Source organism: Schistocerca serialis, chromosome 7 (assembly GCF_023864345.2).
Source record: "Schistocerca serialis cubense isolate TAMUIC-IGC-003099 chromosome 7, iqSchSeri2.2, whole genome shotgun sequence".
Lineage (NCBI taxonomy): Eukaryota > Metazoa > Arthropoda > Insecta > Orthoptera > Acrididae > Schistocerca > Schistocerca serialis.
Window position 1 is genome coordinate 488866594 of NC_064644.1, and position 15309 is coordinate 488881902.

Here is a 15309-nt window from a genome sequence, read left to right on the forward strand (position 1 = left end):
TTACAATATCTTAACAATCACCTTCCTGTGAACCTCTGGACAAGCTAAGTTTAAGCTACGACAAAGCTGAAAGGAATCTTACCCAGCTTTCCACATTGTTATATACAGCGTTCCAGTCTTCCCATCTGAGTCACATTTCCAATATGCTGAGACAGTATTTGGTAGCCTTATCTCTACAGTTGCATATCCAGTTTCCAGTTTCTTTCCCTGTAGTTCTATCATGTGTGAAAGATCCGCCGTTCTGGCCCCAGATGGACTAATTGGGACCGATCAACTGCCCCGTTATCTTCACCCATTGGCATGTAAAAACATGATTAACTGTTGTGTCTGATTATTCAGCTCTCTTACCTGCTTACATGGAGCTTCATATTACACATTCTAAGGGGGGGGGGGGGGACCAAACGAAACGGCGCACCAGGAAGTATTTATCTGAATGGAACAGAAATTGGTAGATGGGATGTACATGTACAGACAAACGAATGATTAGAATTTCAGGAAAACTGGACGATTTATTCAAGAGAAAGACCTTAACAAATTGAGCATGTCAATAACACGTTGGTCCACCTCTGACCCTTATGCAAGCAGTTACTCGGCTTGGCATTGATTGCTAGATTTGTTATATGTCCTCCTGAACGAGGTCAAGTTCTGTCCAGTTCTCACATTAAATCGTCAAAATCCCGTGCTGGTTCGAGGGCCAGCTCCATAACGCTCTCTCAATTTGGAAGACATCCTTGTTGGCCAAGATAGGGTTTGGCAAGGACGAAGACACAGTGCAGGAACTCTCGTCAAGTGCAGGCAGGCACTATCTTGTTGAAATGCAAGCCTAAGGTAGTTTGCCATAAAGGGCAAAAACTGTAGCATAGAAAATCGTTTACGTACCGCTGTGCTAGGGGTGCCACGGATGACAACCAAAGAAGTCCTCTTATGAAAACAAATGGCACCCTAGATTATCATTCCCGGTTGTCGGGCCTTGTGGTAGTGAGGTTGGTACCCCAGCACTGTCCGTGGCATCTCCACACACGTCTTCGGCGTGGAAATTCATTGACTGGAGTAGAATTCCTTCAGTGATAAGTCTCGCTTTGAACTGACCGTCAATGAGCAGTGAAGACGTCTGGGGACACCCCAGACAGTGGCGGGATACCAACCTGACTGTCACCCACAATACGCCCCGACAACCAGGAGTGATGGTCTGTGGTGCTATTTTTTTCATAGCAAGACCCTCAGTTGTCATCTGCAGCACCCTTATAGCACAGTGGGATGTTGAGAATGTTCTATGCCCCCTTTTGCTGCTCCTCACTGTAAACCACCATGGACTTACATTCCAGCTAGATAATGTCCACCTGCTTATAGCAAGTGATTGTACTGCTTGTCTTCGTGCTTTCCAAACCCTAACTTGACTAGTAAAGTCGCCAGTTTCTCCCAAATAAAGAACGCATTATGGGCAGGGCAGTAGTGGGATAAATTATGTTCTGACGCGTTTTGTTAGTGCAGGTTGCACACATTCAGGGGAAAACTTGGTTGATTTATTACTCCTCCCCCACCCTAAACCAACCGTTTAGCTAAGTCATTTATGACCATCCTGGGGGTTGATTTATGACGCCCTGGGAATAATCTGTCCTGCAAAACCCTTCACCTCTTCACCTGCCCCTCTTCCTTGCCTGCCCGACTGGAAACCTCCAACCCTCCCCCACCCCTCTCACCAATACAAGCACACTTTTGAAATAAAATTAACTAATTATTTAAACTGATCAATTAATTAACTCCTCCCTCCTCTAGCAAAGCCCCACCCCCACCCCCTGCCACCCTCATCTGGAAATTGGCATCAAAAAGACTCTCTTTTCTGGAGAGGAAGGATCTTGTGATATGAAATTCGAATCAATGTCAGTAATATATTGATGCATATTTTTATTTAATCAGTTTGCTCGAGACAGGGCTCCTCCATCTAGGTATAGTTCACATCCCCCATCGCCACTTCCCCTGACATAATAACTGTAAGCACCGAGGAATGGAAAGTGCAATATAGTAGCTACTGCTTCGGGTCTCCTGCGAGTGTGTGTGTGTTGTCAGAACGCTGCAATGTGGCTCAAAAACTGCCTGAGGTCCTAATTACAGATCACAGTACCAAATACAACTGACCACGGACAGGATGTCGGCCTCCTTTGATCTGGTGGCCCCAAACAAAGCATCAAGTAGCAGCATGATGTTGATTGGGAAATTCCAGACTTGCTCCCTTCTCTATCTCTTCCTGCTTGCGTGTGTGTGTGTGTGTGTGTGTGTGTGTGTGTGTGTGTGTGTGTGTGTGTGTGTGTACCAACATCTCCAAACACGCAGACAGAGGTTTTCGTCTCTTCTCAGAATACTGTGCTCCTATTGGCTAATGCTGGTAGCGAAGGGAGAGCTGGCGCAATTTCGACATAAAAATTAGAGTGATGTAGTCCATTTCTACTACCCTATCAAATTAATTGTTTAACAACTTACAAGAGTCAAATAGATCGCTTAAAATACTCACCCCCACCTTGTTATGATCCTTCATAATAAAAACAGATTTTCAACATTTGAGTCTCACACGCGATCATTTTGCAAATCAAGCAATGAAATTTCCGCCACAAATAGATCATAGTGCTAAATATAGCCGAGAACTTTTATACAATGACGTTTGACAATACGAACACCCTCCTCTACAACATTTCCACCAAACATATTGGGTGAAAAAATCCTACCAATCACACAAACTCACGATCGCAAAGTATGTGGCATTCGCCGATTGCTCGGTAGCCCTATCCACGCCGGCCAGGATAAACACTCAGAGGTCAGAGAGACACTGTCACCAAGCAGTCAATCAATGAATTTAGATGGGTGGAATAGCCGTCCATCACAAACACCCATCATATTGAATCTTTTCACGGAACATACATGTCTGCTTCTGCCGCCACTTGCTCAACACACCGCTCACTTCACCAGCCTGCCTGCCACACACAAGAGCAGACAGATGCGCATTCTTTGTACCCAACTGCACTTCACAGCCCAAGCTAATCCGAGACTTCCCGTTTCCGAAGCCTCTTGACCACTCATGCTGACGGCTGCCATGCATTGAAAGACAAACAGCTGCAGCTTGGATGTATACAATAGTTTTAATCAATTCCACTCTGACATAGACCCCCTCCCCCTAGCTTAAAAATTCACTTTAACCATTCTAGACAGCGATGTTGATAATACACCTTGAATTTCCCATGCGAAATACACACATCAAAAAAAGTTTTTCATCATCCCGTTTCCCAGAACTCCTGAAGATAGACGTTGACTTTGGATATTGTATCACAGACACAGTCCCTCTGACTGCTCAGAGATGTCACTAAACCTGCCCAAAGATGGATAAACTTGCCCAAAGATGTAAACAACCATGCACGAGCAGCGCCTATTAGAGTTAGACGGATGGGGCCCGACAGCCGATCAGTTCCAGTCATTCCACCAGGAAGTAGCTGTACGGCTAGTGTTGTCTGTAGTTAAACCATGCCCACACGGTCAATACCGCGGTTCGAGCGCTGCCATATTGTTACTTTGTGGTAGGAAGGGCTCTCAACAAGGGACATGTCCAGGCATCTCGGAGTGAACCAAAGTGATTATGTTCGGACATGGAGGAGATACAGAGAGATAGGAACTGTCGATGACATGCCTCGCTCAGGCCGCCCAAGGGCTACTACTGCAGTGGATGACCGCTATCTACGGATTATGGCTCAGAGGAACCCTGACAGCAACGCCACCATGTCGAATAATACTTTCCGTGTTTCGTGCAGCCGCAGGACGTTGTATTACGACTCAAACTGTGCGCAGTATGCTGCATGATGCGCAACTTCACTCCCGATGTCCAAGGTCCATGTTTGCAATCACGACACCATGCAGCGCAATACATATGGGCCCAACAACATGCCGAATGGGCCGCTCAGGAATGGCATCATGTTCTCTTCAACGATGAGTGTCACATATGCCTTCAATCAGATAATCGTCAGAGACGTGTCTGGAGGCAACCTGGTCAGGCTGAACGCCTTAGACACTTTGTGCAGCGAGTGAAGCAAGGTGGAGGTCTCCTGCTGTTTTGGGGTGGCATCATATGGGGCCAACGTACACCGCTGGGGGTCATGGAAGGCGCCGAAACAGATGTACGATATGTGAATGCCATCCTCCGACCGATAGTGCCCACAGTTGTCTTTATGGACAACAATTCGCGCCCCCATCGTGCACATCTTGCAAATGACTTCCTTCAGGATAACGACATCGCTCGACTAGAGTGGTCAGCATGTTCTCCAGGCACGAACCCTATTGAACATGCCTGGGGACAGATTGAAAAGGACTGTTTATGAACGACGTGACCCGCTAACCACTCAGGGATCTACGCTGAATCGCCGGTGAGATGTGGGACAATCTGGACCAACAGTACCTTGATGAACTTGTCGGTAGTGTGCCACGACGAATACAGGCATGCATCAATGCAAGAGGACGTGCTACTGGGTGTCAGAGGTACCAGTGTGTACAGCAATCTGGACCACCACCTCTGAAGGTCTCACTGTATGGTAGTACAACATGCAATATGTGGTTTTCACGAACAATAAAAAGGGGGGAAACGATGTTTATGTTGATCTCTATTCCCATTTTCTGTACAAGTTCCACAACCCTCGGAACCAAGGTGATGGAGAACTTTTTTTATTTGTGTATATACTTCTCGCTTTTATTCAAGTTATTTTCGAAGACAGACAAAATCGGGGCATACATGCATTTTCATATCACTGACGTATCGTTACATGTTGTGAAAATGCTGTAATAGTATGGCATAGCTATATTTCCTCTTCTAAGTATTCTATCATCAGGTTAAAAAATCTGTTCTAATCAGCTTAATATCTGTTACGTCCTGCATCACAGGACCAGAATATTAAATTCATTTTTGACTCATGACGGAATGCTAAGATCTACCTCTGTCACAGGATTCCTCTTCACTTTTGAAGCTTCCTTAAAGTAACCAAATCGTTCGCCACATACCAAGTCTCTTAAGGTTGTAAATATCAGGTTTATACCTGTAGCACTTTATAAATTCGGAAATACATCTGATTTTATTATGATGGTCCTCTCTCCCTGTGTAGGTGGGAGATTGAAATTTTGTTAAAAGATATCGCCACAACAAAAAAATGCCTCATTACCAGTCCAACTCCTAAATAGTATCCGTGGCATCATGTCATAGATATCAAACTGATAGGTTAATTAATTAAACTGATCAAGAGAGTCACTTTGCATAGTGAGTAATTTGTTTTCTGCGGTCGGATAACACTCGCCAGGTATTTCAAATGGGAATCCCTGGAGGAAATAAAATGTTCTTTTCGAGTAACACTATTGAGAACAGACATTTGCAGCTGACCGCTGAAGGAATCTACTGCTGGCTACATACATTTCGCGTTAGGATCGCGCTATTAAAAACACGACCTCAGTGACTATGTTCTATCGCCCTTCATAAGAAGCAGCCTTGGTTGTACAGACATAAATAAGAGTTGCTGACGATATCCATGTTAAAAACTATACATGCCTTATAAATCGAGATATGGTGTTACTTCCTAATGAAGTGGTTCTTCTACACAAATACCGCGACATTCAATATAGACGATGTTCGCTGGGGTGTGTATTAACAGGTCAAAAGTGTGGGTATACATCGCAGTCGTGTAAGCTCGTAATAAAATCATCCTTATCGCCGAATTAAGAAAGTTATTCAAGTATGGAACGTGGTTTTAAGCGATATTTGCAACTCTGTCATGCCACTGCTAGATATTTACCGCACTAACAAACAGTATTTGTAACGCCATCTATCTCGATGCCATGTAGACAGCAACAGAAGTCAACTCTGTACACATGTCAACTCCCCATTGCAGATCCCTACACAATGGACTGTAAGTCAAATGAATGTGTAGAACTACCTGTTTCCAGACTTTGCGTTTCCATCAAGTGCAGCACTACCTGAATCTGTAGACAGGGTCTCTGATGGGTCAGACCAATACATGTAATTGTTTCCCGATTTCGAGTTTCCAATACATTCATTATCTGCACCACTTGCTAAGCCTCATATAGGTACAAAGCGACTGTTACTATGCTTTTCATGATCATCGTATCCAAAAAGCATGCATGTGGATCATCAGGAGGAGGGGAGGTCTTGGTAGACTGGTATATAAGACGCGCAAATATTTTCATAGAAAATCAAACAACACATGGGTATGTCCATATAAATATGGAAAACTGTCAAAAAAATATGAAAAATGATATAAAATGGATAAAATTCTAAGTATAATGATGAAAAATTCTTTGGAAATACAATAAATTGGGAGGAATATGAAGAATATGTAAAATCGTGAAAACCTAACAGAATTACGGAAATTGACTGAGAATAGAGAAAATTGGAGAAAAAATACCATGAAATGAGTGCTACTTGTGTGATCTGGACTGATGCTATACATACACACCTTAATAGTGGAAGTAGGAGGCATTCCATAATGATGTGAAGGCGAAATGGCCATATTATCCTGCACATGAGCAATACAACCTAACACTGGACCATAACTTCTTTGTGCAAGAAGAATGTTACCAAGGGCAGTAGTAACCTGCGATAAGACTGTTACATCTCCTCTGGCTACTAATCGCGGTGTTCATTTCCTTGTAAGATGTTGTCATTTCCTTGCATGCATTTTAAGCTGCCGACGATCATTTTATAGGACTGTTTTAACATATCATATTTTCTGAACCATAATAAAGTTTGAACCTTATAAACAGTAGGTGTCGTACATTTGATATCAAAAATGTGCTTGTATTGATTGGCAAGGGGGTTCATAAATCAATCCCAAGGGGGTCATAAACCACTTGACAGAACAATACGTTAACGTAAAAGGGAGAAATCGTAAATCAATCAAGGTTTCCCCTGAATGTATGCAGCCCACGCTAACAACAAGCGCCAGAACATAGTGTATCCCCCTACTCACAGTCCTCCAACCACCTCGAGATTTTGACGATCTAACATGCCAACTGGACATGATTTGGCATGATATAACTCAGGAGGACACCCAAATACTCAACCAATTATTACCAAGCTGAACAACTGCTTGCATAAGAGCCAGAGATGGACCACCACATTACTGACATTCTCAATTTGTGAAACTCTCTCTCTCTTGAATGAATCATCCAATTTTCCTGAAATTGTAATCATCAGTTTGACTGTAGACATACTTAACATCTATCGATTACCAGCCCATTAAGATAATTTCTTCTTTGTGGTGCATCGTCGTTTCGTCGTTCTTGTCTTCGAGTGTGTGTAATTAAATCATCATGAAAACTTTTCATACTGCTACTCTCTTGACAATTATGACCCTTTAGTGCCCACCAAGATAAATCATAGTGAATGACCTATGGCAGTAAATTTTCTCACTGATCAATGTGTCACTTGTGGTTACTCTTAATCATACAGCATGCAGCTGTAAACAGTCGAGTGAAACAGCATGGCTATTCATTATTAAAAGGCCGAAACTTTGTACTGTTAAACAATGTTGTTGAGTTTGATGAAAGCACTCAAATCAATGTCTGTGGACTCTTTGAGCCATAACCTTTTGTCTGTTCAAATGGCTCTGAGCACTATGGGACTTAACATCTGAGGTCATCAGTGCCCCTAGAACTTAGAACTACTTAAACCTAACTAACCTAAGGACATCACACACACCCATGCCCGAGGCAGGATTCGAACCTGCGACAGTAGCAGCAGCGCGGTTCCGGACTGAAGCACCTACAACCGCTTGGCCACTGCGGCCGACCCTTTTGTCTGTCTTTTTTAAATTGTTTCTTTGTCTTGCCTTATTGTGTCCTATGTACCATGTGTATCTGGTGTCTGTGGTCATGTCCGTTCGTTGTGTAGCGAGTAGTGTAATGTGTGAGCTGCTCTTAACGTGAAGTCGTCAAATAAAGTGTTCAGTAGTATGCAAGGTTGTCAGCACAAGTAGGTATTCGGCGGAATTCACATGTGATAGAACTCTCAACAGGTTATGGGCTCAAATACCAGGGTATCTAGATAACATTTCATCAAAACGGTTAAGAGATCTGGAATAAGGTGTCCTCACTTGAAGTCCAGGATATTGTTGTTCAAAAGAATCGTTTTACTGAACAAATATGGCAATGAATAATTTGCCGACAGAGGTAGTTGAAAAAGAGGATTCCAAGGCCAAAGTTTAAATAATTCTTATTACTGCTCCATCTTCGTGCGGAGATGCAGAAGAATAAAAAACGACAACGGACTTGTGGAAGAAACAGAAATTTTAGTTTGACAACTCTGGCAATAAAGAAGTTATTAACGAGCGAGGCGGCGCTGTGACTAGCACATTTGACTCGCATTCGGGAGGACGACGGTCCGGCTATCCTGATTTAGGTTTCCCGTGATTTCCCTAAATCACTTCAGGAAAATGCCAGGATGGCTCCTTTGAACGAGCGTGGCCAACTTCCTTCCCTATCCTTCCCTAACCAGATGGGACCGATGACCTCGCTGTTTGGTTCCCTCCCCCAAATCAACCCACCAACCAACCAAAGAAGTTATTTGCTGTAACTGTAAAAGCAAGGACTTTTAAAAAGTACGTGTCCTACAGTGAGGTTATTGATATCGAACAAAACAGAGCCTAAAATGTCTTGAGTGCAGTATTTTTAAGCGGTTCTTTTAACCCCTTGACGTACCATTTAGTTCGACGAAGTCCGTGCGCAGGCGGTTTGAGACGACACGTGCGAAATGGGCCAGCGTGACGCGCGAAACAGTCGAAATACAAGCAGACATGCCGATACCTGTTATTCGGCTACACCTTTGTTTCGTGTGATGCTGCTCTGGGAGACATTTTAATTCCTGTTCCTTACCGTACCTCAAAATTTAAATTGTTACATATAAACAATACTTTAACAGGAATGTATTTTCGAGGGCCTCTTCAGGTGTGAGTTCTTCAGAAGGAATATGATAACACGACATCTAAACGTAAATATTGTCAACAAAAAATGTAATTGCAACAACAAATGCTTCACTTGAACGAATTCTAATAGGAAAATACCTGCAACTCTACAAATTAATAGTCCTGCATTGCATAGTAGTTTCGAAATCACTGTGGTATATGTAACGCCATTTCATACTCAGTGCGTTTCCACGTCGTTCCGCTTCATGCAAACTTTTTTTTGTCTTCTTTGCGTCGGATCAATATGTTTTGGATATGGGCCGAACACTGCGCTTAGAGTCGAGGTGGTTATATTTAATCGCGGTAATTAACATAAGTTTTATTTCTCTCATGGTGTATTGTTTCTTGGATAATGTATGTATTGAATGGAGCCATATCAAACACACAAGAAATAAGTTTGCTCCTACTTTCGTTTTCCACTAATGTGAGCCGTGGAGTTTAAGCCTACGTTTGGAACGCATTTGTTTCCACAAGTTGGACCCATCAACATTTGGCAAGCGCTTAATAGAAGGTATTGGTACTTTGATTCGGGTGCTAGTGTGCATTTCACGGCAAAATAAAAATTGGATGAAGAGTACAGTGAACAACGTTACAATGCTTAAAACTGAGGCAGCGAATCAGACTGATATTCCACTGTTGTGATCTGGAGTAGTTGATTTAACATCCAGTAGTCGGAAAGACTTTCTATGACCAGCGTAAAAATGATTCTATCGGAGCACAAAACAGGCGAATATGCTCCTGTTTACAGGACTGATTGAAAAGTGGGGTATCTGCTGCCTCATTCTACCTTCCTCAGCGCCTTCAAAAATATTTCCAAAAATTTTGGCACGCGAACGTATTCGAGCCCTTTTATAACATGCATCTCACCTCACTCCTACAAGCTCCCCTAACTGTACCTCGCTCAACCTACTAGTCCAGTGGCCGCCAAACTTTTTTGCTGCAGACCAATACTGTCATTGTGGAGTGGCACCTCAGGCCGCGTTTGTTCCGATCTTGTTTATTAACCGCTACCCTACATAAATAAGATTCGATGGGGAAACAGCTGTGCCCAGTGACAGTATTTTAAGTAGTAAAGGGGACAGTAATCAAGTCGCACAAATGTTCATTGCGTATCCAGATTTCGGCGACAGTGTGGCCAACTCCAGCGCAGTGAACGTAAGTTAAAACATTAAAACCACATCTATACTATAAACGCACATTATCACAACTGGACTATTCGTGTCAAGGTTAGAGTACATATTCCAACTTAACCTTTGACAAGAGCAGTCCAGTTGGAACTACGTGCATATGTAAATGGTTTCAATGTTGTAACGCAAATTTAGTGCACTGAAGACGGCCCACTGTGACCGAAATCTCGATGTGAAATTAACATTATTTACAAGTGATTGAAGTACCCCTTATTATTTGACATAAATTAATATGCTGTGCTCTCCCCATACAATAACTATAGTAAAGAGAAGATAAGTTTGCCGCCGGCCCCCATGTTTAAAGTCGGCTCCATTCGGAACACTTGGTGCAGACTGTTCTCTGTTCCAGATTGCTGCCAGTCTCAGCGACCCCAAAGCTGTGACACTGTAATTGCCTGACCAAGTGTTATTGTGTGTCTTTGTGAGCGGATGACTTATTAATAACAGCAATTGTGTTTATATTTAAATGCTTTATGAAATATGACTCACGATCACAAATGTGTACCAAATGTTTTGAATGCAATTTTCCTTCTACTCACGCACGTCCGTGACTTGCCAGGCAAACAATAAAACATTCTCCCTCCCACATCCTCTACCCCTGGAGCGGTTGCGCTGCTTACCCCTCTGCCCCTTGAGGTACTATCCAACGTGGCTAACCGCCGAATTCACAAACGTCAACTATAATTAAGCACGTTTTAAAATACTGTTTTTGTTTGTTACTCAAAAGGAAAACCACGCACTTAAAAAAAACGCTGAGAGCTTATTTTTTTAAAATCAGCTCTTAGCTGCACATTATTATAAAATACATCTGAGAGTCGCTGGCTACGCGAATGCTTGATGCGGGCCACAGTTTGACGACTACACTACTAGTCCCTCTTTGCCTTTTTAAGTTGCTCGTATCCATCCACTCCCACTGCCCATTCTCACTCACTCATTCACATCAATTTATTTCAGTTCTCTCTTTGTGTCTGACTGTCATTGTCTCCTGCCTCACACCCACAGCCTCCTTCGTTCTGTCTTACTACTATTCCTCCTCTCTTCTCTCATTGTCACTGTCTCCCTCTTGCTCTCTCTTACTGTTGTTATTCATTTCTTCCCATTGCTGCCATCTATTGTCATTGTCACTTTTTTTCATAGACACTGTCTCTCATTATCAATGGCTCTCATCCAATCCCACTTTCTCCTCTTTATTTCCCCCCCCCCCCTCTCTCTCTCTCTCTCTCTCTCTCTCTCTCTCTCTCTCTCTCTCTCTCTCTCTCTCTCTCTCTCACACACACACACACACACACACACACACACACACACACACACACACACAGTGCCACTGACTCCTTCGCCCTATCCATACAACAACCACTGTCTACTATCTTCCAGTATTTACTGCTTTTCCGCCTCTTTCCCGATGCCACTGCCTCCTCTCTCAGCATAAAAAGCGCGAAATATGTTCGCATGCCAAACTTTTTGGGGAAATTTTTAAAGGTGCCCAGGAAGGTAGAATGAGGCAGTTGGTACTTACTCTTTCCAGACACAGTTTTTTTTAAACAGGAGCACATTTGCCTTTCTTGTGCTTTGATGGGAGCATTTTCCGCTGGTTCCATTCTTTTCCCTGGTACAGCAGGGCACGTCACTCATATGAAAAGAACTTGATGAGTCAGAACAATTTTGATAGTTTACTGATATGAAATTGAAATAACGCGAAACTAAATTTCCAACTCAGACATGATTTTACGATCACAAAAATTTTGCACGTTCTTCAGCACAATATGTGGTTCCCAGAGCCCTTCTGATGATAATGAAAACACTTTATAGACTATTTCTTCGTGTGAAGTCACTTTATAAACGTTTCCGCCTCTCACTGGATTTCACGTACGCATTTTACGTGTACAAGTAGGGTAACCTTGAACCTCTTTATCTCGGAAAGGGATAAAGGTATGACGAAAATTTTCATCGTTCGTTAGTATCAGGATCTTATGAAGATATTACAAAAATTTCAGCCATTTGCTGCAAATATCCATCTTGGAATCCGCGCCTCCGTTTTTATATCAAAAAATCATGTTTTTGGCATGTCTGTCGGTAACGGATAAAATTTTTGAAAACGGGAAGATGACACTTCTAGGTAAACCGCGAGAAATTTGATGTGGTAAGTTATTTGTAAATCCGCTGCTGACAGCGAAAAAATGGTGAAAAAAAGTTTTTTCGTGTTTTCTCAGCAACCCCCGATGAAAAAGGAGGCGAATATGAGTGACTCCTTGGTCGCATTTGTCCTTAACTGCTCCTTCACCGCAGATTACAAGTCGGTATACGAAGACATAAGCTTTATGCTCTTGGAATACTCGACGGGTACCTACCATACTCGTTCTGTAGTCATGTTTTAACAAGGAATATCAAAATTTTGCTTACGTGTAAGATTAGTGGAAATGACCTCTAATAGCCGGCCTGGGTGGCCGAGCGGTTCTAGGCGCTACAGTCTGGAACCGCGCGACCGCTACGGTCGCAGGTTCGAATCCTGCCTCGGGCATGGATGTGTGTGATGTCCTTAGGTTGGTTAGGTTTAAGTAGTTCTAAGTTCTAGGGGACTGATGACCTCAGAAGTTAAGTCCCATAGTGCTCAGAGCCATTTTTTTGACCTTTAAGACCCAGTGTGAGTGGCCTTCTTCCTTGCTTCCGTACGTAGGTTTCTGTGCCCGACATCACTGGGAGCTTTCCTGTAAGCAGCATTTCATTGAAGATGTATGGCAGATCTAATGCTTCTGATGGTACACGCATAATCATGAGGTAAGAAATGTTTCAGTGTCGGGAGATTGCAGTGTTACGTGTAGGGAAATGTGTATGTGTTTGTTCAGACTTAGAATACTGTTATCTTCAACCCTGAGCGCTCGCACCTGTATGTCTGCGTGGCTGGCATTGTCAAAGCTTCACCCTCCATTGCTGGACCTAAATTTGGGCGGAAGGCTCACACAGAATTCTTCAAGGTGCAGTCCTCATCCCAACGTAATATATACATATAGTAAACTTTCTGAACTAACAGTTGCTAAACAATTACACTACGCAGATGTTATGTTTCTCGTAGTCAATGTCCACATCCCCCCAGGATATCTGACAGACTTCTGGAACACTGCTTAACAGCTGTCTAGTAAAAGAGGGGCTAGCAATATAATCTCGGAAATCGGAAGTAGTGGTTGGTTGGTTTGTGGAATTAAAGGGACCAGACTGCTAAGGTCATCGGTCCCGGAAGTAGTGGTATTTACTTGCTCTACAGATGATGATGCACAGTTCCTGGAAACAACCCACAATTCACAACTGACTTGGTATTCTCACATCACACAGTTGGAAGTTCCTTTACTCAGTTTGTGCAACATTCATTGACCACAAATGTGAAATGTCAAATATTAACAACATAAGCATAAAAACTGTATACATTGCCGCAATTTGTGCTGCGCGCAATATGGTCTGGGGGTTATAGCCACCGACTGGCGTGATCCGGGTTGCCAGCTCAAATCCTATCACAAACAATAATTTGTTATTTAGTATTTATCATTTTTTGCTGATGACTTTGTAATTCTGTCGGAGACCGCAAAGGACTTGGAAGAGCAGTTGAACGGAATGAACAGTGTCATGAAAAGAGGGCATGAGATGAACATCAACAAAAGCAAAACGAGGATAATGGAATGTAGTCGAATTAAGTCGGGTGATGCTGAGGGAATTAGATTAGGAAATGAGACACTTAAAGTAGTAAAGGAGTTTTGCTATTTGGGGAGCAAAATAACTGATGATGTTCGAAGTAGAGAGGATATAAAATGTAGACTGGTAACGGCAAGGAAAGCGTTTCTGAAGAAGAGAAATTTGTTAACATCGAGTATAGATTTAAGTGTCAGGAAGTCGTTTCTGAAAGTATTTGTATGGAGTGTAGCCATGCATGGAAGTGAAACATGGATGATAAATAGTTTAGACAAGAAGAGAATAGAAGCTTTCGAAATGTGGTGCTACAGAAGAATGCTGAAGATTAGATGGGTAGATCACATAACTAATGAGGAGGGATTGAATAGAATAGGGGAGAAGAGGAGTTTGTGGCACAACTTGACAAGAAGAAGGGATCGGTTGGTAGGACATGTTCTGAGGCATCAAGGGATCACAAATTTAGCATTGGAGGGCAGCGTGGAGGGTAAAAATCGTAGAGGGAGACCAAGAGATGAATACACTAAACAGATTCAGAAGGATGTAGATTGCAGAAGGTACTGGGAGATGAAGAAGCTTGCACAGGATAGAGCAGCATGGAGAGCTGCATCAAACCAGAACTGAAGACCACAACAACAACAACTACAGTTATCATTTCTAGGAGGTTCTGGAAATGTTTTACGTTCGCGTTAATAGCAGGAGACGCTATTGTTCCACCTGTACATTATTGTAGAAAATTAACGTGCTTTTCAGTGCTAAGTGAGTACTTTATTGACAATGCTGCTTTCGGATTTGGACTCGGTGTTTACGACACGCAAATACGTAGCGGCCTGAAGTGATTAACATACTCAGTGATGGATCAAAAATAAGTAATCGATCGTTAGTGGATAGTGTCTTCTTTTCCAGATCTTTGTCACATTGTTGCTTCCACAGCGAAAAGCGAATTCCCGGGAACAATGTTGAAAATTAGCCAAAGTGAAGACAGAGACCGGTGCAGCAGAAGCAGCCTGAGGGGCCATAAGGTCAGCTGGCGGACGCAGCGAGTTAGGCGACAGAACTGAAGACAGAAGGTCTTCAGAAGATGAAGACGTATGCGATGTGACCGAATTAATGTAGCACTATCCTTTTACGTTGAAGTGTGAGTAAAGTGTCAGAATCAATACGGCAGGGTCCTTACAATGAGACAGAATTAATTAAGCTAAGGCCTTTGGACTATACAGGTGTAAGAATTGGCACACGAGACAGGAGCTAAGGAAGAGAAAGTAGTCTGGCGATTGGGGGATAGCTACGTCACGATAAGCCAATGAAGGGCTTAGGACGTAGTTAGAGACCGTGCAGGGAAAGACTTTGTATTCCCTCCACTCGGACTCAAAGATATCCGAAGAGAAGGACAAGAGTAGTCAATTAGGGGATGAGAAGCCCTCGACATTGACTAACGTCAGAGACAA

At 42.9% G+C, this 15309-nt stretch overlaps 1 protein-coding gene and 1 pseudogene across 1 annotated transcript in view; one reads left to right on the top strand and one right to left on the bottom strand.

The window, feature by feature from the left end:
- Positions 1 to 15309, bottom strand: part of LOC126412048 (ubiquitin-like protein 3) — a 491449-nt gene that overhangs the window by 59460 nt on the left and 416680 nt on the right. The gene's annotated exons all lie outside the window — the stretch shown is intronic.
- LOC126413590 (U2 spliceosomal RNA) lies at positions 4837 to 5010 on the top strand (annotated as a pseudogene).